Source organism: Chlorocebus sabaeus, chromosome 2, assembly GCF_047675955.1.
Source record: "Chlorocebus sabaeus isolate Y175 chromosome 2, mChlSab1.0.hap1, whole genome shotgun sequence".
In the NCBI taxonomy this organism is placed as follows: Eukaryota; Metazoa; Chordata; class Mammalia; order Primates; family Cercopithecidae; genus Chlorocebus; species Chlorocebus sabaeus.
The window spans coordinates 28,597,261-28,622,521 of NC_132905.1; the positions used below are offsets into that span (position 1 = coordinate 28,597,261).

General features: G+C 39.5%; 1 protein-coding gene and 1 long non-coding RNA gene across 3 annotated transcripts in view; one reads left to right on the forward strand and one right to left on the reverse strand.

Moving 5' to 3' along the window:
• Nucleotides 1-3,230, reverse strand: part of SNAP25 (synaptosome associated protein 25) — an 87,460-nt gene extending 84,230 nt beyond the window's left edge. For both annotated transcript variants that reach the window (XM_008018180.3, XM_008018188.3), the window contains exon 1: nucleotides 3,082-3,230. The gene's annotated coding sequence lies outside the window, so the exon portion shown is untranslated. The remainder of the gene's footprint in view (nucleotides 1-3,081) is intronic.
• Nucleotides 2,509-25,261, forward strand: part of LOC119621458 (uncharacterized) — a 110,210-nt gene continuing 87,457 nt past the window's right edge. Inside the window, exons 1-2 of the long non-coding RNA XR_005238016.2 lie at nucleotides 2,509-2,822; nucleotides 20,492-20,611. This is a non-coding gene — a long non-coding RNA (uncharacterized lncRNA). The remainder of the gene's footprint in view (nucleotides 2,823-20,491; nucleotides 20,612-25,261) is intronic.

A 25,261-nucleotide genomic window follows, 5' to 3' on the forward strand; every position in this document is an offset into this window, starting at 1 on the left:
GCTGACAAGGGATGACATTGCAGAAAGTATCCAGTGCTGAGGCTTAAAACATGGATTTTCCTTCCTTTATAGAATTGTAAAGCAGTCCCGTAATGTGAGAAACATTGTTTATTCATAGTGAATTATCTAAAAAGCATATTTTCTATTTTTCTCCTTCATGTCTCTCCTCTCAACCTCTTTCTCAGACTATTTTTCTCATTTCTACTAATCGTCAAACCTCCATGTTATGCTGAAGACCGACTGCTTACGCAGCTTCTAAGTGTCACTAGCAGAAACATGTCTCTCAGCTGATAACCCTCACTCAAGGGTTAACATTTAGAGCTTAGGAATATCTTTAGACAAGCTAATTAAGGGGTAATTTGCATTGTGTTTGTGCATGTGTGGTTATGTGTGTTTAACAAAATAAAAATAAAATTGTGAATTCTTGGGAGATTTTGCCATGAAGAGGTTAAGAGGATTGTCAATTATTCTGTAATTTGAACACTGAGGTGGTAATGCAGTAAATATTGAGGAACAAACAGGCATCAGAGGGTCTGTGTGAATGACTCCTGGCTCATCCTATGTCCATCTGCTCCTGCCTCTTCTCACCGCATTGCCCTGGATTTTAAAAATTCAAACTTAAAATAGGAAATTTCTCAATTTTTTCCCCAGAAGCTTGTCAATGATATAAATATTAAATTCATGGTTCAATGATATATTTTTTGAAATTTCTCGGTAAGTTATTCTAAAATTAGCTTTCTAATTGTGCACATTGCTTCTTTCTCTCAGCTCTGTGCCCTTTGACATCTTCACTGCAGTCCTCTACTTCCCCCGCTCCTCCCCAGTCTTCCACTAGCAAACAAACCCAGCAGTAATTACTAATGTCCAAGCACGTAATTCCGGCAGCATTAGGCTTTTCATTTGACGCAACTACGCAGACAGCTGTCTGGACATGCAGCATGATGTTAAAGCATTTTTAAAAATTCCTACCCATATTTTCTCTCCTCTACCACTAAAACACAGTTGTTTATTTTTGTCTGCAGATTGCAAAGTTATAAACTTCTCTTATACATTTACATACTCTTATATAAATGTCCACCCAAATAATTTTACATCCATGCACAATAACAGATCAATATATACATACATGGAAACACATAGTCATCTATAAAAAAAAAACTAGGAAATAATTAAATAGCTGGGAATGAAATCACCTTCTGTATATGGACAGGAAATTTTAGTATCTGTAGCATACGGATGATAGGAGGTATGACTATTTAAACACAATCCAAAGTCTCATTTGGGGTCTTTTAAGGGGATCATGATAGCGTTTCTTTAATGTGTTGTATAGATTATTACAATGACGCTGTTACTCTTTTTTGCTAACTACTCAAATGGCATAATTTTGACACTGGTCATTTTTATGCCAGTTTTATCTATATCAAACAGAGAAAAATGTCACTGATGACTTTTGCTCTCTCAGATACTCCAAGCCTCAGAGTAGAAAATGGTTAAAGTAGTTATCACCACCTCAGCAAAATCCCGCAGTGCCATAAGAGAAATTGCAATAGATCTTTAGGTCAGAGTTCAGTTCTAGTTTAACACCGTGGTTCTTTACCTGCGTTTCCCTGAAGGACACACTTCGATTCTCCTGAGGAAGACCAGTCTTAATGTTGTCAAAATCTAAAGCTATCAGCCTGTGATAACCAGTGCTGATAGGAAATACTTCCAGTAATTCAGAAACCATGGCCAAAGAGATTAAATCTACTCAGTACAGGACAAGCAAAATTTCTCAGATATGTGTTTTTGTGGATGAATACTTGTGTTCATGCCTGATTGCAAGGATGGGGGAAGAAGGAAAAGGAACAGTGATTCATTCTTAAAGTTGATTCTGCTTAGTTAAGCTAATCTCACATTTTTATCAAACGGAAACATAGAGATGTATCATCCTTATAAACAGATAGCATTGGCTTCTTTGTATATACAGTACTCACACTCACCCAAGATCTGTAGACAGATCTACTCTGTGTTAAAAAACAAAACCAAACAAAAACCTTGATACCCTGCTGAAGGATAAATGCCTATTTTTTAAAAAATGTATTTATTTTCTACCTAAAATAAGGGTCAGAGGGCAACACAGATTTCCACAAGTAGACTATTATTTTGTTGAAGCTATGCAGGAGGTGAGGAGGGGAAACAGAAAATTGTCTGTAAAGGAGTCTCTGTGAGCAAGATTTCTTTCTTTCTTGTTTTCTTTTAACCTACTATGACTCCTCTATTAAGGGTCCCTGTAAGACCGGGGTCTCAGAGAGACAATTTGGTCTCCAGCCCTCGCACATCCAGCCCTGGCCAGGCATTTCTGCCGCAGGCAGATGCGGCGCTGCGGCCGGACCGCTGTCCCCGGTGCTGAAAGGTCGAGGGCGCCCGCGCGAGCCCTCGGTATTGCTATCCAGGGTGCTGAGCGCGGGCCGCCGCAGTCCCCGAAGCCAGCCCACCCGCGCCAGCCCTCCGCAGAGCCCTCCCACCTGGCACGACCCGCCCGCCTCCCGCCAGCCTGCAGTTGACGTGGAGCAGGCGGCATAAATCAAGTCCGCGGGGCATGGAGGCTGCTGTCGCTGCAGCAGCTCAGCTTGCCCGGGGCGGGAACTCCCCCTTTCTCCTTTCGCTTCCCCAGCACCCACACCCTGCCTCCTCCTTAATTCTTCCCTGGATAATAGTACCCTAACGACAACAGTCAAAATAATAGGGTTAGAACGACGGGGGGGAACCCAACAGCCTAAATATCTCTGAAAACTGCATCGCAAAATGGAAGAAAGAGGGGGTCCCACTACTGTTTCAAAAGAGTAAGTTATTATTCGGTACGTACCCTCGCTCTTCCTCCCCGTCGCTCCATTTGCAGGGCTCCCGTTTCCCCTTCCCCCAGCAGCTCACCTCGAAAACACTTTATAAAGCCCCCACCAGACGTGCACACACGGAATACCGCACCCTAAGTGCACCAATACTTGTATTTACCCAAGCCCACTCGGAATGCCCAGCTGCTGTCCCCTCTGGGTATGCAGCCATCCCGAGCCAGAACCACGACCTGGGGAGGGGGCTCCTTACCTGGGCTTCTCGGGAGGGTTGTGTTCTCCGGGCCTCTGCAGGTTGCAAGTGTGGAGGAGCCGCCGAGCAGGGAGGGAAGGAAAGACAGTGCCTGACCTCCCCGAGGTTTCGTCTTCAATGCAACGTGAGCTCTGCCCTCATCAAAGATGGCCGTCCGTTTTGACGTCAGCAGCTTTTAATAGCCGCCCTGCGAGGGGCGGGAGGAAGTGGGGGCGGGGCTCCGGCGGGGGCGGAGGCGGGGCCCGGGCTGCGGCGCGCTTGACTAGGCTCCCCGGCGCTGCCCTGCAAACCTCCGTGTTTTCACCTCCTATAAACACCCAAAAGGGGCGACTCTTATGACTCCATTTTAACACTCGGTCTCGGGCAAAAGCGTTCATCCCGCAACTGCATTCCTGATGTTCTTTGGGGGGTGTGTGTGTGTGTGTGTGTACATATGTGCGTGTATATATATGTATGTGTGTATGTATAATACATGTATAATATATGTATAATTTGTGTGTGTGTGTGTGTGTATATTTTCCCCCCACCCCCACCCCCGTTCAATGGAATCGGTGATTGAGTCATCTAAGGAGAGGGGAAGGCAGAGGGGGTAAAAGGTAGTGATGGGAGGGGTGGGGGAAATTTCTGCGGCGATTTGTTTTCTCCAAAGAGGGTCCGGAGGGGCATCCCCGTCCACCCTCGCCAGTTCCATATATGGCCAGGCTACGTGGGTTGCTATTTTTATGAGTGATTGCTTCATGTTATCGAAGCAGCGTCGAGGGCTTGCAGCTCTCGTTGCTGTGGTCAGCCGGGGAGCGAGGCTGGCGCACGTTATTTTGAAGTACGTCAGAGCCAGGCTCTCTGAGCTGTTGCAGGAGTCGGGGGAAGGAGAAGAGAAGCGGAGTTAGCCCAGCCAGCGTGGGTTTGCGAGGACTCGAGGCTTGAAGTTGAGTTGTTTGCCGAGGGCAAAAACGGATGACGCTGCTTTGGGTGGAATTTGCAGTCGGCGCTGGGGTTTCTTGCTGGGAGTCTTAGGGGTACCCCACAGAGGCACGGACGCCCCGAGGGAACTGTCCAAACGGCCAGGAGGAGGTGGGGGCTTCAGAGCAAGGACGGCTGGGACGCTGCCGAATCTGGTGGTTCACTCAATGCGCAAACCCCGGGTACCCGTGCAGGCTGCCTCGGGGGGCCCTAGGATGCTCAAATCAGGGCGGGGAGACCAAGGCTACTTGTGCTGATCATATTAGAGATTAAAAGTGATAATTATAAAGCAACAATCCTAACTGTCCTCCCTGGCCGTGCACGGGCCTGGGGAGGGGGTGGTGCGCGGATCGCTCGGCGGTGGCAGCGTCCCGGATGATTCACAGGTGTTGGGGAGGCTGTCGCGGGGCTCTCCGCGGGGAGGGCGGGCTGGGGAGCGCGTGGGAGGTGGGGGACCTCGTCTGAGGAACTGTTTGTACTTTTCCGGGAAGGATGCGATTAGAAGTCGTGCCTCGCAATGTTAAAACTTGATGGCCTCTTTTAGGCGATGGAAAATCCTTGTCTCGCTTAGGAGAAACCATTTAGAGCTGGGTTCGGAAAAGCGGCGTACAACCTCTCCCCCTGCACCCTACTCCTCCCCAATCCCACCCCCCCCCACACACACACACCCCTACATCGCTGGCCTGAGAGCCAAGCTTAGGCAATAATACAGCCTTTGATTGCACGCCATTGCGGAGGGAGGGAAGCGGGGTGGGGGTAAGGGAAGAAGAGTTGTGAAGGCGCTGCGTTTAGAAAGAGACGGGCTGTTAAGAATTTAATAAATGATACCTTTAATCGCAATAAGTAGACATAATTGTTTCTTAAAGATTCCCTGACCTGAAGGCTTTTTTTGACGTATTAATGTTTATGCCATAATAATTAACAGTGTTTGGATGTTTATTAAAGCCAAATTCCTAAAAAAGGCATGTTGCTGAAATTTGTTTACTTATTCATTAAACATTTAAGATTTCCATACAATAAAGAAGAAAATCTGCAATCCTTAGAGACTTAACTGCCAACAAAAGTATCTTGATTATGGCTCTTACTTTCATTATAAAGCAAGTTGGAATAGAGGGAAAGGGGTTTGAATGCAATGCACTGCAAAATCCTTTATAGTCATTTTGTCCAAAGTGTGACACTTTAAAAAAAAGCAGCATGCGGAAGTTTGAAGAGAAAAAAAAAAAAAAAACCTGCAGAGGGAGAAACAAAATATGTGTATAGCCCTCAGACTAGAAATCATTCAGGCAGAAAGTATTGTGAAAGAATGGAGGAGGCGGGGGATTTTCCAACTTAAACAACAACAAAAAAAGTTAAAAAGCAACTACGTCAGTGATGGAGGCTTATCCTGCAGGCAAAAGCTATGTAGCAGTCACAGGGAAGGACTGGCTTGGTATTCTGAGTTTTCAACTACTGATACCCCACACTGACATCTTTAAAAATGACAGATAAGAAGAGGGAGGCAGACAATTTCAAGGTATTACAGAAAATACCCTGACCCTACAGGATTAGCTGGTGGTGGTGACAGTGTTTTCCATTGCTAGTGCTTGCTTTGAAAATGATGCTGTTTGAGAGGTTCTTCATTTTGCTCTGGGAAAGGTAAAAGAGTCTAATTTGAGAAACATAAGTATTGGGTACATAAAAATCTGCTAAGGATGACCAGATAACCCTAAATATGGTTTGAATATGATAATGAGATTTTTTTTTTTTTTTTGCCTTAGGATTTTCTCATGGCATGATTAAAACAAAACAAAAACAAACAGGAAAACATCATCATCTTTGCCAGTAGGGAACCAGCAGATTCATGTTACTCACGGTTTGCAAAGGCCTGAACCACCCAGGGAAGGAAGGTGATGGAAAATTTGCTCCAAAATGGTTCAGCTGCTGTGGGTTATTTCTAATGCTTAGGATGAGTGATGAGAAAATTACCTGCTCTGCTAGATGGATATTTACACTATGATAATTCAAGCCTCTGGAAGCTTTTTTGGTACATTATGCCCCAAAGTATTCTGGTTTGCAGTAGCTCTAGGTCCAAGGTATTTAGCTTGTATCTCCAAGGTAGGTGCAAGATTCATAGTTGATTCAATAATTATAATTTTATAAGGAATCATAATAATAACTTTTTAAAAATCCCGTGTGATCTTTCCAGAGTCAACTTGGAAGTAGTTTAAAGATAGCCCAGCTCAGAAGCCCTCTCTCCAGGGTCCTCCTTTGGAATATGCCTGGCACTCTATGACACTGTTTCAAAACACTGTGAGGGCAAAGAATACTCAGTTCTGCGCAAGAATATTCAGTTTGATAGAGCAACTGTTTTGATTCTTTGGTTTGCTTTCCACGTGGTTTGCTTGCCACTTTCTCTTCATATATTCTTCTAGCCCTTAACACAGCCCCCCACCCTATTTATGTATAGTGAAGTAGTAGTACCTTAAAATGTCTCAAGTAGTTTAGCCCTAGGTTTAAACTATCCAGGCTGTTCTTGTTCACTGAAGCCTCTAAGGTAGATATATATCTTGTGAAAGGTAAAAAGAGAACCAGGAATATTAGTTGCTGTTTCTGGTTTGCCATGTTAAGAAAAAATAGGACTGTACACTCAGAATATTAAATAACACTTTATTCTTTACTACAGACAGTATCATGAGAAGGAAGAAGGGGAGTGTCCAGCAGTCAGAGGCTGGATGTTTCCACACTTTTGTTCCTTGATGCACCAAAATTACAGACTTTCTTTTACAATGCATCCTAGGACCCTTCCCAATGCTGAGACATGCCTATGGTCAAGTAGGGAGGAAGAACCTGTGACAATTAGGAATAGAGAGGCAGAGAAAATGGTAATCCAAATTAGTACATTTCAAAAAGGCTATTTGATAGGGGTCACAGTATTCCTTGAGAAAATCTTTTAGGAATCATATTAGTTCTGTAATCTCTTTGTATCTCAATTATCTCATAGGTAAAATGGAGACAATAATTATACCAAATTCACAAGGAAATTACGAAGCACTGAGGGTCGTATCTAGCACTATGAAGTATTGGCTAAATAAAATCTATCATTTTGATGAGATTTTAACTTTATTTCTCTAAGAAATGACATGTAGCTTGGCTTTCATATGGAGGATTGCCATTTTTTCATTAGCTATTAATTAGATATGTATCAATCATACTGGGTCTTGTTTTTTTCATCTGTATGAACTTATTCATTTACTCAATATCGAACACCTGTCATATGCATGGCACTGGGGTCTAGGAAAAATTGAGTAGAGAGTTGAGGATTAGAGGGGTTAAATAACCTGGCCAAGGACACAGCTAAGAAATGGGATAGCTAGGGTTTGAACTCCAGGGCCCAAGCTCATAATCATGATGTTTTAGTACAGCCTCTTCCAGCTCCATCAGACTCTCCCTCAATATCTAATAAACAGCTTAAATAAGAATCAGGGCAGAAAATGCTCTCAAAATATACCAGCCAGAGGTCAGAACAGAATGGCAATGTGGATCAGTGGTTTTGAGGCAGATGATATGAGGTCTTCAACAAGAATTGATTCCAAGAGTAAAGACCTCTGAAGGTGAGGATTGGGTAAGCTGGGTTGAAATGAATGACTCAGGATATACCTGGGAATGGAGCAAGAATATCTCGTGCCATTTTATTGATACTAGCAGAGAAGGGCATCACACTTCTGCCAGCTAACAGGCACCAGCCTAGGTAAGGCACATTCGAATACATCAGCAGATTGCATCAATAATCTCTTGGTCATGTCCAATGGACTTTTCATCTTTATTGACTTTTGGGTTCACCTGACGGCATGTACTTACCCTTCCCTTTCTTAAAGCTCTCATTATCAGGTGCCTTCACCTCTGTTTCTCCCTTTTTTGTTGGCTCCTCATTTTCCATAGCAGATGGGTTGAAGCAGCAAAATCGTTGTGCCCAGCAGGTAAAGCTGGACATTTCCTTGAGTCCTGCACAAGCCCCCTGGGAGCTCCATATGTCCATGGAACCTGTCCTGACTCTCCACTCTGAAAGATTCTGTGCTCTAAGCCAAACAGAAAAAAATTAAATAACTCTCATTTGTATAGCTCTGTGCTAAAGAAATAGAAAATGTTGTGAAGAACTGTCACACACATGATCTCATTTTATTCTTGCAACAACTCTCTGAGGTATGTATAATAGTAATTATTATTTTAATTCCCTATTAATACATGATTATCTTACACCCTGCAGCCAGTTGGTAATGGAGTTAGAATAGGTACTGAAAACTTCCTACTCTAAATTCTACATCAGGAAATGCAGAATTCTGATTGGTCTTTAGGCTTCTCTACTGACCATGGTACATCAAGAGACTCAGTGTTCTATTTCTTCCTTCACATGTTGTCTCCAAAAAATCTGATTTCATACCCTTGAGTTTAACCATCATTTTCTATATTTGACTTTTAATTTCCTATTGCCAGTCTCACGCATTCTTGTGAGCTTCAAAGTCATATTCCTAGCTTCTTAATGAACACTTATCTGGCTGAATGAAAGGCACCTCAAACTGAACATATATATGCATAAGTTGATTCCATACTCTGCAAGAATCTACTTCTCCTCTTACATTCTTAATTAACATTTTCTCATGATGTCCCATCTTCCAAACTAGCATACTCACAAGCCTCTTATTTTCACTCTCCTTTGCTGGCTTTGCTTTCATTTTCTCAACTCCAAGTGTTCAAGACTTGGAACTTTTCTCCCCTCTACGTAATCATTCCCTGGGTAGTTTTATCCATTTCCAGGGCCTTGGGTAGTATCTGTGTGTTGATGTTTTTATATTACATATTTAGCCCTAATATTTCTCCTGAACTGCGTTGTGTATGTACAACTTTCTACTCAATATCTGTGATGAAACATAAGGCAAATATGGACACGTAACTTAGCATATGCAAAGCAGATTTCAGATTTTTTAACTTCAAGAGGCTCCCTTCATCTTAGTTCTCCATATTAGTGAATGGCATTGACATTCCTAGTCCCTGAGGATGAAAATCTTATATTATTTCATGGATACTTTTTACATTCACACGTAATAAATAACACTTGTTGCTCTACTGTCAAAATACTTTTCAGATCCAACTATTTCTCAGCACCTCCGCAGATACCACCTTAGTTTAAGTCACCGTCATCTCTCTCGGGATATTACAGTAGCCTCTTAATTTGTGTACTAGCACCTGTATCTCCTCTACATAGCTGCTGCAATGATACTTATCGAAGACAAATCTGATCATATTTCCTTTCTCAAAAACTTTCAGTGGCTCCCATCACATTTAGAAGTCCTTCCTTTACCCTACAAGATCATGCTCCTCGCCACCTCTCCAGACTCGTTTCCCAACACCTCTCCATTTCAATCACATTGACCTTCTTGCTGTCCATTGAACAACCAAGTGTACTCCTACCTCAAGACTTTTGCACTAGTTATTATTTCTACCTGAAATAGCCTCTCCCAGATCATCTCATATGTCATCTCCTCAAATGCCACATTTACAAAGGAGCCTTCTCTGACAATCTAGCTAAAGTTGCTAACCTCTATTTTTAAAAATTACTTTACCCTGCACTATTTTTCTTCATAGCAGTTTTCTCCTGTTGACATTATATATATGCTTATAGCTATGTCTATATTATATTTCCCAGAGGCAATGGTTTTCAATGGCATTTGCGTTTTCTTTGGTTAAATTCTTTTTTGTTTCCAAATAATGTGCAGACATTGTTAATTCTTGATTTATAAAATAGACATCAGTTGACTTCCTAGTAATAAGACTCTTTTACATCACCCTTGTCTCTTTTCCCCATCCTGTCAATAACAAAACTGTTAAGTAGTCACTCAGCCATGAATATGTCTAGGTAAATATTGTTCACTGTAAGTAGTACCACATAATGAGTATGCTTCTTTTTTTGCATATTTTCCCACTTTCCCTAGAGAAGCTCTTAGAAGCTTCATAGAGAAGAAAAAGGTGGTTACATACAAAGGGGGAAGAATTACAACAAAATTGGACTTCTCAAAACAAATCCAGATGGTAGGAGTCAATGGAACAGGTCTTCAAATACTGCAAGAAAAATAAATCTCCATCTATAAGTCTATATTAAGCCAGAATATTAATAAAGAATGAAGGGCAAAATGAAAACATTTCTAGATGTGGACAGACTCAGGGCGATTACCTCCCATGAACATTTTTTGCAAATAAAAATATTTTCTAAGGATTATACCTTAACAATACAACTCACAAAGGAATCTATGCAAAGGAGGAAGACCAGGAACTTAGGAAATATTAGAACTAAGACAGCATTTTTTTTTCCCTAGAACCAAAGCTAGGAAACAGGTATGGTAATAAATCAATGTAAAATTAGTTTAAAAGCTAATTATAGTATTAACCAGACAATGGCATAGTTATCTCCTATCAGTAATGACAAGAAAATGCCCCTATAATGACAGGAAAAGCAAACACTTTATCATATATTTTTGGTTCAAATATGAAGTAAATTATAGGACACAATTTTGAGCATTTTTTGATGGAGTTTAAAGAAAGATTTATAATTTGTCCTTTATCTTCAACTTTTTTTTCTTTTTTGGTGTGAAAATTTAGTGCCACAGAAATATTTTTTCTTTAAAGGTTTACTACCCTACCTGGTTCTACAATAAATACTATTTATATAATAATAAGCTGTAAATGCTCTTTTTTGATCTTTGAAGTTTAAATTAAACTGTAGACCAAGAATGAATGACTTAATATTTACCAAACAGAATCTGAATATTATGGGGCCTAACATATAAAAGTAGTGAGAGAGCTGTCAGATGTGGGAAGTAAAGGAACGGGCTTAGGAGGGGCAATGTAAAGAGATTTTATAATGCAGACACCCCAATTTACTCATTTTATATGGTAAAGGATTAAAAGAATCAGTATAAAGTTCATAGAAGGAAAAATAAAATTTACTCATGGTATAATTATATATAAAGTTAGATATATAATTTTAAAGTTAGTCAACAGAAACCCAAAAAGTAATAGAAGTACCAACGTTCAGTGGTTGTAATAAAGGAGAAAGAGCCAATAAGATAATATTCTCAGTTTTTTCATGAAGGACACTTATATATTATTTAAAATTGGTAAATCAAGAAATAAAAAGATATTATTTAAAATTAAGGTTTGAAACACCAAAGATAACTTGAAGCAGAAGTATTTAAAGATGGTTACTTCTGGGAAGGATAATGAACAAATTGCAAAAAGATTTTATTTTATTTAAACAATCTTCATTATTGTTTTCCTGTGAATGTGTTACTCCTCTTTAAAATAATGACATTAACAAAATTATTTCAAAAAGTTTTTATGCAAGCTCTCCTGGTTTGGGTGGGCTGCAAAGTTCTGTCTTCAATGTCCTATCCTATAATGCTTTGGCAACTCCACAACCTTTCTTATTCAGTATACCAAAACAGCATTGATTTTTAAAGTGGAGAAAAAAAGATTCCTTGAAATGTATTTTAACCCATTTGTTTTCCTAGGCAATGCTAAGGAAAGATACTGAGGTTAAAATTGAAATATGAGATATGAGAGCTGACATCTGGTCAGGAGGTCTGTCGGAGCCAACATTTTAATAATAAAATTATGATTATGAAAGAGCCACTGTGGGGATGGTTGAATAAGGATTTCTGAAAATCTGTTCCTTCATAAAAGCAACAAGAACACTAGCAAAAATAGTTAAAATATTTTTTTTTAGAAATCTAGAAATTAACCAAAGGCTTACAACAATCTGAGGAGCGTTTATTCAAGAAAAATGTCAGCATTTTGGTAAGAACAAGAAACTTTGTGGCATTTCACTTGCCCTATTGCCATTCCCCTTTCTGCAGCTTTCTAGCAACCTTGAAAACCAGGAACCTACATGCCATTGGGAGGGGAGCAGAATTGATATGGAGCTCCCCAGAGTCCCATCCAGAGAGAATTGTCACTATTTAACTTGTCTGAAAGTTTCCTGAAGGTGTGGATCAAAAAATTACCTATTAGGTACAATGCTCATTACCTTGGTGACAAAATAATCCATACCTCAAACCCCTATGACATACAATTTACTCATGCAACAAACCTACACAAGTACCCCCGAACCTAAAATAAAAGTTGGAAAGAAAAAAAGTAAAAATAAAAAATAAAAAGTTCCCTAAAAACTACCACTCTTGATGCTTATCTTTATTTGATGTAACTTAGAGCTCACATAGTGTAAACAGTATCTCCCCAAAGCATTTGTCAAAAACAATCAGCATCAAATGTTTCACACAGCAGCTGCCTGAGGCAGTGATAATGGCTGAGACAAACAAGAAGTTGACCAAAAATTGTAACAGGAAATGCTGGAAAATGGGATGTTCATAGGGTGTTTTGAAAAGTTCTGACATATTCCTGGGAATCTAGAAAGCCATGCACATGCAGAAAGCTGGGTGCATGCCCCAAATCTGAGAAGGCCCTATTCTCTCACCTCTCCATAACCTGAGACTGCATCATCAGGAAGCAAAGACTGAGGCAAATTTATAACCTGTCTGGTGGAGCATAGAAAGATTACTCCAAAAAATACATACACAGAACTTCTCAGCAAAGACTGTGAGCCTTTTTTGTGCAAGGTAGTTAAGGAAATCTCTGTCCAAACATAAGCTGAACCTTAAATTAGCTGACTAGAGATTTCAGGGCCACACACAATAAAGAAGACTTACCAGAGTAGTTCAGCAAAATCACTAAATAATCAAACAAAACTGACCCAAATAGATTGGAAAAAAAAACATGACAAATATATACCATGCAAATAATGAAAAGAGAATTGAATAAAGTGGATATCAGGCAAAATAGAATTTAAGATAAAAATTGTTGCTAGGGACAGTAACAACAGTAGTAACAAATAGCAACAATAACAAATGCTGTGGGATGAAGGTAGAAATCTGATTTCTGGAATTGCCACATTATATTATTTAAAATGTCTAGTTCTTAACTAAGTATTAAGACATACAAACAAATGTGGCCTATATACAGGAGAAAAACAGTCCAGAGAACCTGTCCCTGAGGATACCTAGACATTGGAATTTCTGCACAAGGACTTAAAATCAGCCCTTATAAATGTGTTAAAGAACTAATGAACTAGCCCATGTCCAGTGAACTAAAGGGAAATATGGGAAAGATGTCTCACAAAATAGAGCATATCAATAAATAAATATTATAAATAATCAAATAAAAATTTTGAAGTTGAAAAATATCATAACTGAAATAAAAAATTCATTAGAGAAGCACCATAACATATTGGAGGTGGCAGAATAAAGAACAAGCAATTTCAAAGATAAATCAATTGAGATGATTCAGTCTGAGGAACATGGAAAAAGAATGAACAAAAACTAATGGAGCCTCAGAGACCAGTGAGACATCATCAAGCAAACCAAGTAAGCATAAAGGAAAACCAAAAGGAGATGAGAGAAATGGGTAAATAGAACATGTGAAGATGTAATGGCCAAAACTAACACAATTTTAAGGAATAACATTAATCTAGACACCCAAGAAGCTTGACAAACTCCAGTAGGATAAACTTAAGGAGAGCAACATCTGCGTGCATTACAATCAAAACTAAAAGGCATGGAGGGAGAATACTGAAGACAGAAAGAGAAAAATGGCTCATTATGTACAAGGGATCCTTAATAAGATTAAGATTCTCATGAGAAGCCACAGAGGCAGTGGGATGACTTGCTCATATTTAAAATAATGAAAGAAAAAGACATTCAACCAAGAAGTCTATATTCAACAAATTATCCTTCAAAAGGAAGGAAAACAGCAATAACTAAAATAATTTGTTGCTAGCAGACCTTCCCTGTAAGTACTAAAGGAAGTGCCTCAGCTAAAATGGAGGAACTAGACAGTGACTCAAATCCACATTAAAAAAAAAAAAAAAGTATCAGTAAAGGTAGGTACCAAGAAAAATATAAAAGCCAGCTTTATTGTGTTATTTTGGTTTGTATTTTTTTCTTCTCCTACCTGATTGAAATTACATAAAGCAATAATTGTAAAACTACATTGATGAATTTATAATGTATAAACGTGTAATTTGTATGAAAATAAAAGCACCAAGGAGGGAGGAGGGAATAGAGCTATGTCAGAGCAAAGTTTTGGTGCACTATCAAAATCAAGTTGGTATTAATTTGAACTAGATTTTTAAAACTTATCACATTAATTGTACTTCCCAGCTATGCACAGTGGCTCACCTTTGTAATCTCAGCTACTCAAGAGGCTGAGGTGGGAGGATCCCTGGAGTCCTGGAGTTCAAGTCCAGCCTGGGCAACATAGTGAGACATCATCTCCAAACGAACAAACAAAACAAAAACTTTACTGAAAAACCCACAAATGTTTTTGGGAAAATAAACAGTATGGTTCTAAAATTTATATAGAAATGCAAGAAACCCAGAATAGCCAAAAAATCTTGGAAAAGAAGAACAAAGTTGGAAGACTCACACTTCTGCATTTCCATACTTCTAACCATCAGGCAGTTACTTTCCCCCATATTATATGTATGAGTAGTGAGCTTCTAGACAGAACCCAGCACTGCAGGCCCATTGTATGCTATTGAAGAATTGTATCTATCCCAAGTCTCTGGGGTCAATTCCCACTTGTGATTATGACAGCAAATATAAGAGATAAAAATTTTGTAATTTGGAAACTGGACAATGACTGTCACAGGTGACTGGAAACAGATGAGAGATAGGAAGTTGAGGCAAAAACTTGTATGGGGTCATTAAGCTTACAATATAAGGTGGCTTTGCAGACCAGGACCATTTTGCTTGCAAATTATAGAAACCAGACCACCATAACTTAGACATAAAAGGAAATGTATTGTCTTATGCAGTTCAACAGTCTGGGATCAGATCTATGGTTTCAAGCAAGGCTGGATTTAGGTGCTCAAACAATGTCATCAGGAACTTATCTCTCATCATCTCTGTGTTGACTTCGTTCTCAGATAGACTCAGCCAATTACCATCAGCAGCAGAAAAGAACATGCCACTTTTCCAAACGTTCCAGTAAAATCCCTATTTTTTTTTTTTTATTGGTCAGACCTGGGTTATATATTCATTCCCAGAAGCCATGATAAGTCCAACCTGACACACATCGACTAGGAGTGGGGAAGGAAACTCCTTCCAAGGAAAAATCAGAATGAGGCAAAAAAGAAGGAAATGCATGCTGAGCAAGCAAAAATACCAGCCACTCATCCCAGAGAGTAGGGCCAATTGAAGGTATTGAGTGCTTGACAATGGAAGGTATTGAGTGCTTGAGTGGGAGGTCAGAAACTCAGTAAGGTGCTGGGCCTTGAAGGGTCAATTCATCTAATACAGTAAATCTGGCTACAGATGCTTTTCCAGTGGTATAATCCTGTTGCAATTCTTGCTGAAGCTATGCTTCTCAGATTCTGATTTGGTGGGTCTGGAATGAAGTTCAAAAGTCAACATTGCTAACAAATTCCCAGGTGATGCTGATGTTGTTGGTTAGTGGACCACATTGTGGCATGCTGCTATGCTAAAGCATTAATGTAAATCATCTCTAGCTGTGGTGAGTTCTGCATCTTAATTGCCCTGCCCTTGAATTGGTGAGAGGTTAGACGATTCTGTATGCCCTGTCTGTGTGCCCTTGGCAGGCTCCATCCTCCTATCATTCGTCTGTCTCAGGGGGATTTGGGAATGAGAGGCAGCTTTTCTGCCAGAAGTATGGGCTTCCTCATTTTTCTACCCCAGGACTGCATGGGTTTAAGGCACTGGACCAAAGGAAAGCCTTGGCATGGGGTTCTGGAAGGTTAGTTAGCTGGCCCAAGATCAGCATTTTATTTCATAAAGGAGTCGGAGATTACTCAGTTTCTTGCTGCTCACTTATTGCTCTTTGGCTATAGACTAAAGAGATTTGCCAAAGCCCAGATGACTACAGTTGCAGGAGTGGGCCCTACTGAGGCCAGCTTCAACCAGCAGAGCTGCCAAGTTGACCCACAGGTTGATGAGTCACACAAAATGGTTGTTGTGAGCAGCTGAATTCGGGGGAAATTTCAATACTATATTATTATGGCAACAGATTACTGAAAGACTATCTGTGTGGATTTGGGAATTTTTTAAAACCTTTATAAGCCTCTGTTTTCTCTGTAAAATGAAGATAAACCCACATAGGGTTATTGTGAAGATTAAATAGAATAAGAAAGGGGAGAACCTTGACCCAGTATTCCAATAAATGTCAGAATTAGAACTACAGTTTTCCTGTATACAGCTAGTCTTCAAGAAGCCTCATAGAGAAAGAAACTTTCTGGTAGAATTAAAAAGACATGGTGTAAAAAAGAAGAGAGAAGTGGGATTTGTTATTCCCTTTTGGTGTCAGGTGGTTTCACAGATCATCCAATATATTTTATAGAATTCTATCTTCCCTACCAACTTATGTGGTAAGTTTCACTATTCACTTTTCATAGATGAGGAAACCAAGACACAAAAGCGAGCTGATTTTGTTAAAGTCAGATAGTCAATGGTAGAGGGCCTGGGATTAAAAAAGCAAAAACACTAAAAAATGAAAAATAAATACAAAAGTTAGATCTTTCACTCTAAATACCTTGCTCTTTCCACTATTAAAACCCAACTCAAACCTTAACCACATTACAGTTTTTATTAAAATATTTTTATTCAGAGCTCCCACTACAGAGTAAGAAAATAGATATCTTAACCAAACCTTTCAAAGATTACTTTTGCTTTTTCTATTTAACTTAATGTATCTTTTCTTTCCAGAATCAGTCTTTCTCTCCATCTCTTTGAATTTCTCCCTGACTCTCCAGTTATGTCTCTCTCCCTCTCTTCTCCCTGACTCGTTCTCTCTCTCTTTCTTTCTCTGCCTAACACAGGCTGTCTTCAGATCCCTGCAGTTAAAATTCAAGTGGAAAACAAGTGACTCAGCAAGCTGGATGTTGATTTCTTTGGTTTATTTGCTCTTAAAGAAAAAAAATTCTCTTGGCAGCATATCTAGAAAGAAAGAAAGAAACGAAAATTGTAAGGCTCTTGTAGGAAAAGCGTCATAGGTATACACAGTCTATATGGTATTTTAAAATTCAACCAGACAGGAAAGGAGGCCCAAGCTCACAGCAGAGTTTAAATAAACCTCTTTACCATTTGTGCTCACATGAATAAGCCATTTCTTCTTTCTATGTTTATTGTCTGTAGGAAATCAGACCTAGGATTGCTTTTTTTTTTTTTTCTTTGAGAGGGAATCTTGCTCTGTCACCCAGGTTGGAGTGCAGTGGCACAATCTCAGCTCACTGCAACCTCCGCTTCCCAGGTTCAAGTGATTCTCCTGCCTCAGCCTCCCTGGGATTACAGGCGCCCACCACCATGCCTGGCTAATTTTTATATTTTTAGTAGAGACAGGGTTTCACTATGTTGTCCAGGCTGGTGTTGAACTCCTGACCTCATGTGATCCACCTGCCTTGGCCTCCCAAAGTGCTGGGATTACCAGTGTGAGCCACCATACCTGGCCCCCAGGATTGCTTTTGTCAAGTGTGATTCTACACCTTTATCTGATTCTTGATCTGTACACATATAGCTTTTTTACTTTGTATTCATAGAAACAAAAGACTCAGAACCATGTTGTCATTTGGTACCATATGACCTAGATTTGGATGATGTGTTGGTCAGCAAAGGCCATGTTATACTGCAGTAACAAACATCATCATGCTCATAATGGCTCATAAGAAAAGTTTATTCTTCCACTTGCTATGTGCCCAACGTAGATTACCAGAGCCATTCTTCATCATACTCACTACTGGATATCTGCTGATGGAGGTTCCAACTTGGGATTCCATGATTGTCAATGTAGACAGAAAGGGGGAATGAGTCAAGCACAGGTACTTAAATGCTTCTTCTGGAAGAGACATTCATTACTCTTACTCATGCTTAATTGTACAAGTCAAGTCATGTGGCCTTTTTTTACTTTAGGGAGTGGGGAAGTGAGTCCTCCCACACCCCTAGAGAAGGAGAGCCAGGGTTTTATAAACAGCTCTAATAACTAGCCCAGATGGTCTCCCTGAAGTCAGGTAGGGTCCTTGCTTCTCCTTGACCAATAATAAAGTAGGATCCTAGCTGATTCACTTTTCTCTTAGGTGAACTAACTTCTTGGAAAGAAATGATGTCATATCTTATTTTACAGCTTAGAAGGTTAACATGTACAAGAAATGTCTGTGCTTTGAAAAAGGTAATGCAAAATTTTATTCTTTAAAATAATATGTACCTGGAGATAATACCCTTAAATATAAGCAACATCTTTTTTCAGTTATTTCTTGCTTCCAATGTTACCTGGAAAAAAGTCTTACGTTGCTCATGCTCTTGTTAGGAGTTACTGACTTTATTTTTAACCTATAATCCATAATTATCACTGAGCTCCAGGAAGCTAAAATTTTATTCATATTGTCGATGTGAAATTTGGCTGTCCAAGGTGCGCTGAACCTTCAAATATGTAGAACATATTTTAAGAAATGGCATGCATATGTTTAAATTCCAGCCAAATAAAGGTCCTCTTGTGATTTTCTAAAACATTTATCACATTTTCTACCAAACAAGATCGACAGAACTTGACTTAGAAAGCTGGCACACAGCTTCATGGAAACAGTTTCTAAAGCAGTGCTATCCAACATAACTTTCTGTGACGACAGAAATATACTACAGCTGCCTTGTCCAATAAGGTGACTACTAGCCACATGTGGCCATTTAGTGCTTAACATGTGGCTACTGACACTGAGGAACTGCATTTTAAATTTTGTTGAATTTTTATTAGTTTAAATTTGTATAGCCACACAGGCCAGTGCTACTATATTGAATAGCACTGCTGTAGAAGTTGGCTTTCAACTAATGTTTATTGTTGTTGAATTTTTAAAAACGAAAATGCATCCTTAACTTGAAATAAAGGAAGCTCACATGTGCATTCCTCGTCTGCTTGCTGAGAACCTGAGACTGCCACAGGAATGTTTTCTAATTCTGGGGTGTGAGCATCTTTCAGTTGTAGCAACCTGCAGAATCACTTATTTGGGAGTAGACTCTGGGTTAGGGCATGCTGAATGGCATTTTTGGCCTGTGGGATGGGATAGAGGGCAAGCTAGAGATTGTCCTCAAGAAGAACTATTACATCAGTTGGTTTAGTGGCCTGATACCCTCTCCTGGTGAGACCTATGGGCTCCAGAAGGTCACCTGAAGTGGTCAAGGAGAAGGTCCTGCCAGTTCATGCTGCAGAAGAACTGAGGTTCGCAAACATACAATCATCCCATAACTTACTCCTATGCCATCATCCCCCATCACTGTGGGGATCAAGGTTGACAGTTTTACATCTCCTTCTATTATTTGTCTCCCACCTCAGTATGCCCTCTCCATCATTCTGTAAAATTACATTCGCTATTTTATCCAATTTTTCTAGAGTATAAAACAAACATAATTTCATCCCTCCCCCAAGTATACACTCAAAAGACAAGTGCTCACCCTACAAACCAGCTCTCACAAATATAAACATTTGGGAGTGGACATTGACCATCACCATCATCATCACCAGGAGAAAACAGTTGACAACACTTCTTTTCTGATTTGTCCAGAGTTGCCAATCCTTCTTAGGTCTAATAGGTGCCTCTGTGCTAAGCCCTCAGGATACAAAGATGAATTACAAAGGTTTCCTCTTTCGGTGAGCTCCCAGCCAACAGCTGGAGATAAAAATATAAACAGTTGACTTGTGATTACACATAATAGTAGTGTGAGGTGCTTGAAAACAAAGGATAGGGAGTGACACAATAAAATATTTAGAATGAGATTAATATTCCCCCTAGTTACTTTGAATTTAGAGAAAGAAATATTTCCAAAACTGTTTATGGTAGATATGGCATTAATATTCACTAATCCTGATGCTTCTTTCTGGTCTCACAGGCTACGTTACTCAGTCTCATTTTTTGTTTTTTCTTTGAGATAGGGTCTCACTTTGTCACTCAGGCTGGAGTGCAGTAGCATGATCTCGGCTCACTGCAGCATCAACCTCCTGGCTCAAGCCATCTTCCCACTTCAGCCTCCCAAGTAGCTGAGACTACAGGCATGTGCCACTGTGTCTAGCTTATTTTTAATTTTTTTTTTTTTTTTTTTTTTTTTTTTTTTTTTTTTTGGTAGAGACACGGTCCCCCTATGTTGCCCAGGCTGATCTTGAACTCATAGGCTCAAGTGATCCTCCTGGCTCAGTCTCCCAAAGTGCTGAGATTACAGTCATGAGCTACCACACCCAGTCACTAGCCTCATTTACATTTAGGCAGGGGCCATGTGACAAGGTTCTGGGCAAGGTATCTGGTCAAATTGATGTGCCTCCCATAAAAACCTCCTGTTTTTTTCTTACAGAAACCTCATGTTCTCTTCTCTTACAGGAGCCATGGAAGCCAAATGCTGAGGATGGTGGCATCATAGGATGAATGGAGCTGGGTTCTTGAAGAACTGCTTGGAGGAAAGACAGCAAAAATGCCTCATGAATCCAACTGGACTGTTAAGTGAGAAATAAACTTTCATTGTGTTAAACCACTATAATCTGGGGGCTGTTTGTTGTAACTGCTAGAATCAATTACCCTTGCCAATATAGGGTTCAAATGGTTTCAACTGGGTTATCAGATATAATCTTTACAATCTCCACATTTTACCAAAGAAGAAATGAAGTAACTTGCCTAAATTCATACAGCTAATTTTTGGAAGTTCTAGGACTAGAACCCAGTCTCCCAATTTCCAGTCAAAGCTCAGCTCTACAAGGTCAAACTTGTCTCTATTCATCTATAAATCGTTTTCAACAACTCTTATATGACTGCTGGTAAAACAGAAATATGTATATTGAATTTTATGGCAAATAAAAGTTGTCTTTATGGGGAAGAGAACAAGATAACACTGAGGTTTACCAAAAGTGATTTATTTTGATATTAGCATATTTAGGTTGCTTATAAAGTGCTGAATTTGAAACATAGCTGGACATATTTTAGGTTTATCATTAGGCAATGCCTTGTTATATTGTGTGGTTTTGTTATTCTATGCCAGGTATATAAATTTATCCATTGCTGGGAGGTTGAAACTATTTGGATACAACATGTGGGTTCATCAATTACTGAGAAGAGTAGACTAACTTTTTCAAGACTCAATGCATCAGATTGAGCTCTAAGTTTCTTAGGCCATGGACTTAATCCATAACATCCATATTTTCTAGAATAAAGTGGGACAAAAAGAACCTAAAGTAATTCAATTGCTATGGTAGATGCTGTTGCCAGTATGATCAATAGCCATTCTTCCCTTCCATCATAGATATCAGAATCTTGATACATTCGAGTGGAACCAGCCTAGACCAGGTGATGATGAATGGTGATGAACATAAATCAGAAGTGGCAATCTTGGTCTCCCTTGCAAATGATAGTAGTTGGAATGGAACCAAATTCTGGTCAATGAAATGTAACTAGATAGCCACTGAAGGCTTCAGGAAACTATTTTCCTCTTTTCTAAGTGGAAAGTATGAGGAACAGCCATTATTGTCTATCCCATCCTTCCTGCATCTGGATTTAATTAGGTGAGGATGTGACTCTTGGAGTGGCAGCAGCAGTTCAAGGAGGGGGAAACACCTGTCTGGGTTGGAGCATTCTGTTCTTCATATCCCTTTGCAACACTCCCTCCCACAAGAGCACAGTTGCTTGTTTTTCAAGTCATGGGAATTGAGCTATTAAGGATTGGGCTCTGTTTAGGAACTATATGGTTCATGTCCCCACTCTACTTCTCTGACAAATTGGCCTGGTTACCATACTGTCTCTCTACTCTGAGTATGAGTAATACAAATAATGCCTGCCCTCAAATTTTTTATTTGTAAAACTAGGATGATAAAAATCTACTTGATAGTGTTATTGGAAGACTTAGATTAGTTTATTAAACTAATGTTTACTGAGCGCCTATCATGGGCCAAAATTGTGGAAAGCACTTATGATGCTAAGTGAACAAAGTAGACATGGTATCCTGCCCCTATGGGATTTCGAATCTAGTGGAAAAGACATGCAAGAAAACACATATTGTTAAGTAAATACACCAAGAATCAGCAATCAGTAACATTTTCAATGAACTGAACAGGATGGGACAATGGAGAAAAATGGTGGGGCAGGAAGACCACTTTAGACAGAGTGGCCAGAAAAGACCTTCAAAAGGTGGTGAGACTTAATCTGGGATAGGAAAGAGGTAAAGGAAGCCACCAGGCAAAGAGCAAGAAGCAAGGAAAAAGACTTGTAGCAGATTAAAGAGCAAGAGCAGAAGCCTTCAGATGAGGAAGAGCTTGGCTATTTCAGGAGAAGCAAGAGAGCAAACATGGGCTGGGTGCAGTGGCTCACATCTGAACTCTTAGCACTTTAGGAGGCTGAGGAGGGTGGATCACCTGAGGTCAAGAGTTTGAGATCAGCCTGGTCAAAATGGTGAAACCCCCTCTCTACACAAAATTACAAATATTAACTGGGCATGGTGGCGTGCTCCTGGTGTCCCAGCTACTCAGGAGGGTGGCTGAGGCAGGAGAATCGCTGGAACCCATGAGGCAGAGGTTGCAGTGAGCCGAGACTGCACCACTGCACTCCAGCCTGGGTGACAGGGTGAGACTATCTCAAAAAAAAAAAAAAAAAAAAAGGGCAAATGTGGCTGGAATGTAGTGAGTCAAAGAGTGACAGTGGCAGGAAGAAAGACGGAGAGAAGGAAAGGAAATAGGTCATGGGCCATGATACCCAATTTGGATTTGATTCTAAGCATGATGAGAAGTTCCTGAATGGTTTAAGCAGGTAATTGACCGATCTTCTAGGATTTTTAAACCAAAACCAGCTTTTGTGTAAAAAAGGTTTGGAGAGGTTCAGAAGGGATCAGACAGCAGGCCACTATAGTGCTGTTGGCATAAGACATGAGCAGCTTAGACTGGTAGAAGTGATGTGAGTGGAATGAACAGAACTAAATGGATTCAAGAAAAATTTAGAAATTAGAATCAACAGGATTTTCTGATGGATTGAATGTGGAAGGTGAAGGAAAGGAAGAATTAAATGATATTGTCTAGAGTTTTGGCTTGAAGAACTGGACAAATAAGGGGGCCACTTTTTGAAAGGAAAACATTGAAGAGGTTTTTAGATGGGGTAAACATCAAATTTGGTATAGTTTTTTTTAATGGCTATGAGATATCTATATGGAAGTGTATATTGGTATTGAATACATGTCTACACATATGTCTAGGCTGCTATATCAGTTAGCTATTGCTGTGTAACAAACCACACCAAAAGTCAGCAGTTTAAAACAATAGCTATTTTGTTATCCTATGATGTTGCACATTGTTTATTTAGCTGGGTTAAGCTGGAGGGACTCATTTGGTCTTGCCTGAGTTATCTCATGCATCAGTAGTCAGCTGCAAGTTGGTTAGATGGCTTTGCTTCTGGGGGTTGTTTGGTGGTCAGTTAGTGTAATGTTCTGTGCAGTTTTTCGTTCTTTAGTGGGCTGCCTTGGGTTAGATCATATGGTAGAGGGAGGGCTCCAAGAGTAAGCACAGGCTTAAAGTTGGTAATGCAATTGGCATTCCCCAACCTTCTATTGGTCAAAGAAAGTTATAGAACCAGTCCAGACTCACTGGGTGAGGAAATAGATTCCACCTCTTGATATGAGTTGTTGCAATGTGACTTTGCAACAGCTCACATCAAGATATGAAAGGGATATAAAGAGGCCATTAATTGGGGCCATAAATTCAATTAATTGGCTGTAGTACAGGTTATAACTCAAGAATCTTTAGCTTATAGGTGTTATTTAAAGCCATGGGACCAATTGAACTCAGCCAGAGAGAGGTTTAGATGAAGAAGAGTTGAATTCTAGGAAACTTAAGCATTTTGCCAATAATTGATTAAATAATTTATCAGTGAGGTTGGTGACAGCAAAAAGACTTAGAAGGAAAGGTCAGTGATGTAGAAGATAAAACAGGAAGCAAAAGCATGTAGAGCAGAGATTTGTGTGTATTAATGTTTAATAGACTGAGTCTGATATAGTTCATATTCATCTACTGAGGGTGTCCTCATTTCAGGGCACGTAGCTACCTCTATGTTAGAAAAAATACGTGGTATAAACTACAGTCCTACTATCCGTTCATGTAGAATATATCACTGAGTTGGAGGGACAGCCTCGTGCTTATGTAAAGTTAATAACAAGGCAGGACAACTACACAGGTGTTTCTCAAGAGCCCATCAGTGAGACTTTTTAAATAAGATAAAGACTTAACCCTTTTGCTGGTTACATGAGTGTTTTAAGTTTGTGAAAATTCATCAGATCACATAGTTATTACTTATGTGTTCTTCTATGTCAATGTTATAGTGCAATAAAAATTTTAAAACCCACACACATGCCTTACTCCTCTGGATTGTTGAGGCCTCAAAGTGGCTTAGTTTGATTAAGGTGCTAAATGACGTTTCATAAGAACTTACTTTTATTACATATATTTGCGTATATGTGTGATATAGTCATATATATTTCAGAGCCAAAATTTAGAAAAAGAGGCTTGGAAATAAACAAAACAAATTCCTTCTCTTTGTGAGCAATTTAATCATGATTGATTTTTAAAACTTTTAATCGTTTTGAAAAATATTTATTACCTTTGTCTTCTAACCCAGCTTAAATGAATCTCCAGTATGTAAAAGGAATTTAGTTATCTGCCTTAGCATGCATTGTCCTTTTAACATAGAGCAAAAGAAAATTCAAACAAGAGAAATTGCTTTTTGTTATAAATTTATGATAACAAAAGGTATAGAAGCCTCTTTTGAATAAGAAGACTCAAGAACAAACTTGCAACAGTTAGAAAGAAAAGAAGACCTTGCAGAAATTTTTTAGAAGGCCAAATCAGATAGGGGCTTGCTTGGAAAACTGGCATAGGGACAAATTGGCTGGGTCAGAAAGGAAAGCAACTTTTAGAAAATTGTCTATGGAAACAATCAAAGCATCAAAAGTCGGTAAGAATAATTTAGAGATGCTGGGGAGGAGGGAGGGCAAGACATCTCAGATCCTCAGGAGGTTTGCATCATGTTCTACGAAAAGTTGAAATAGAAGCAAGCCTCTTATAACTAATGCAACTAAAAAATTATTATTATTATTATTATTATTTTTATTATTTTTGAGATGGA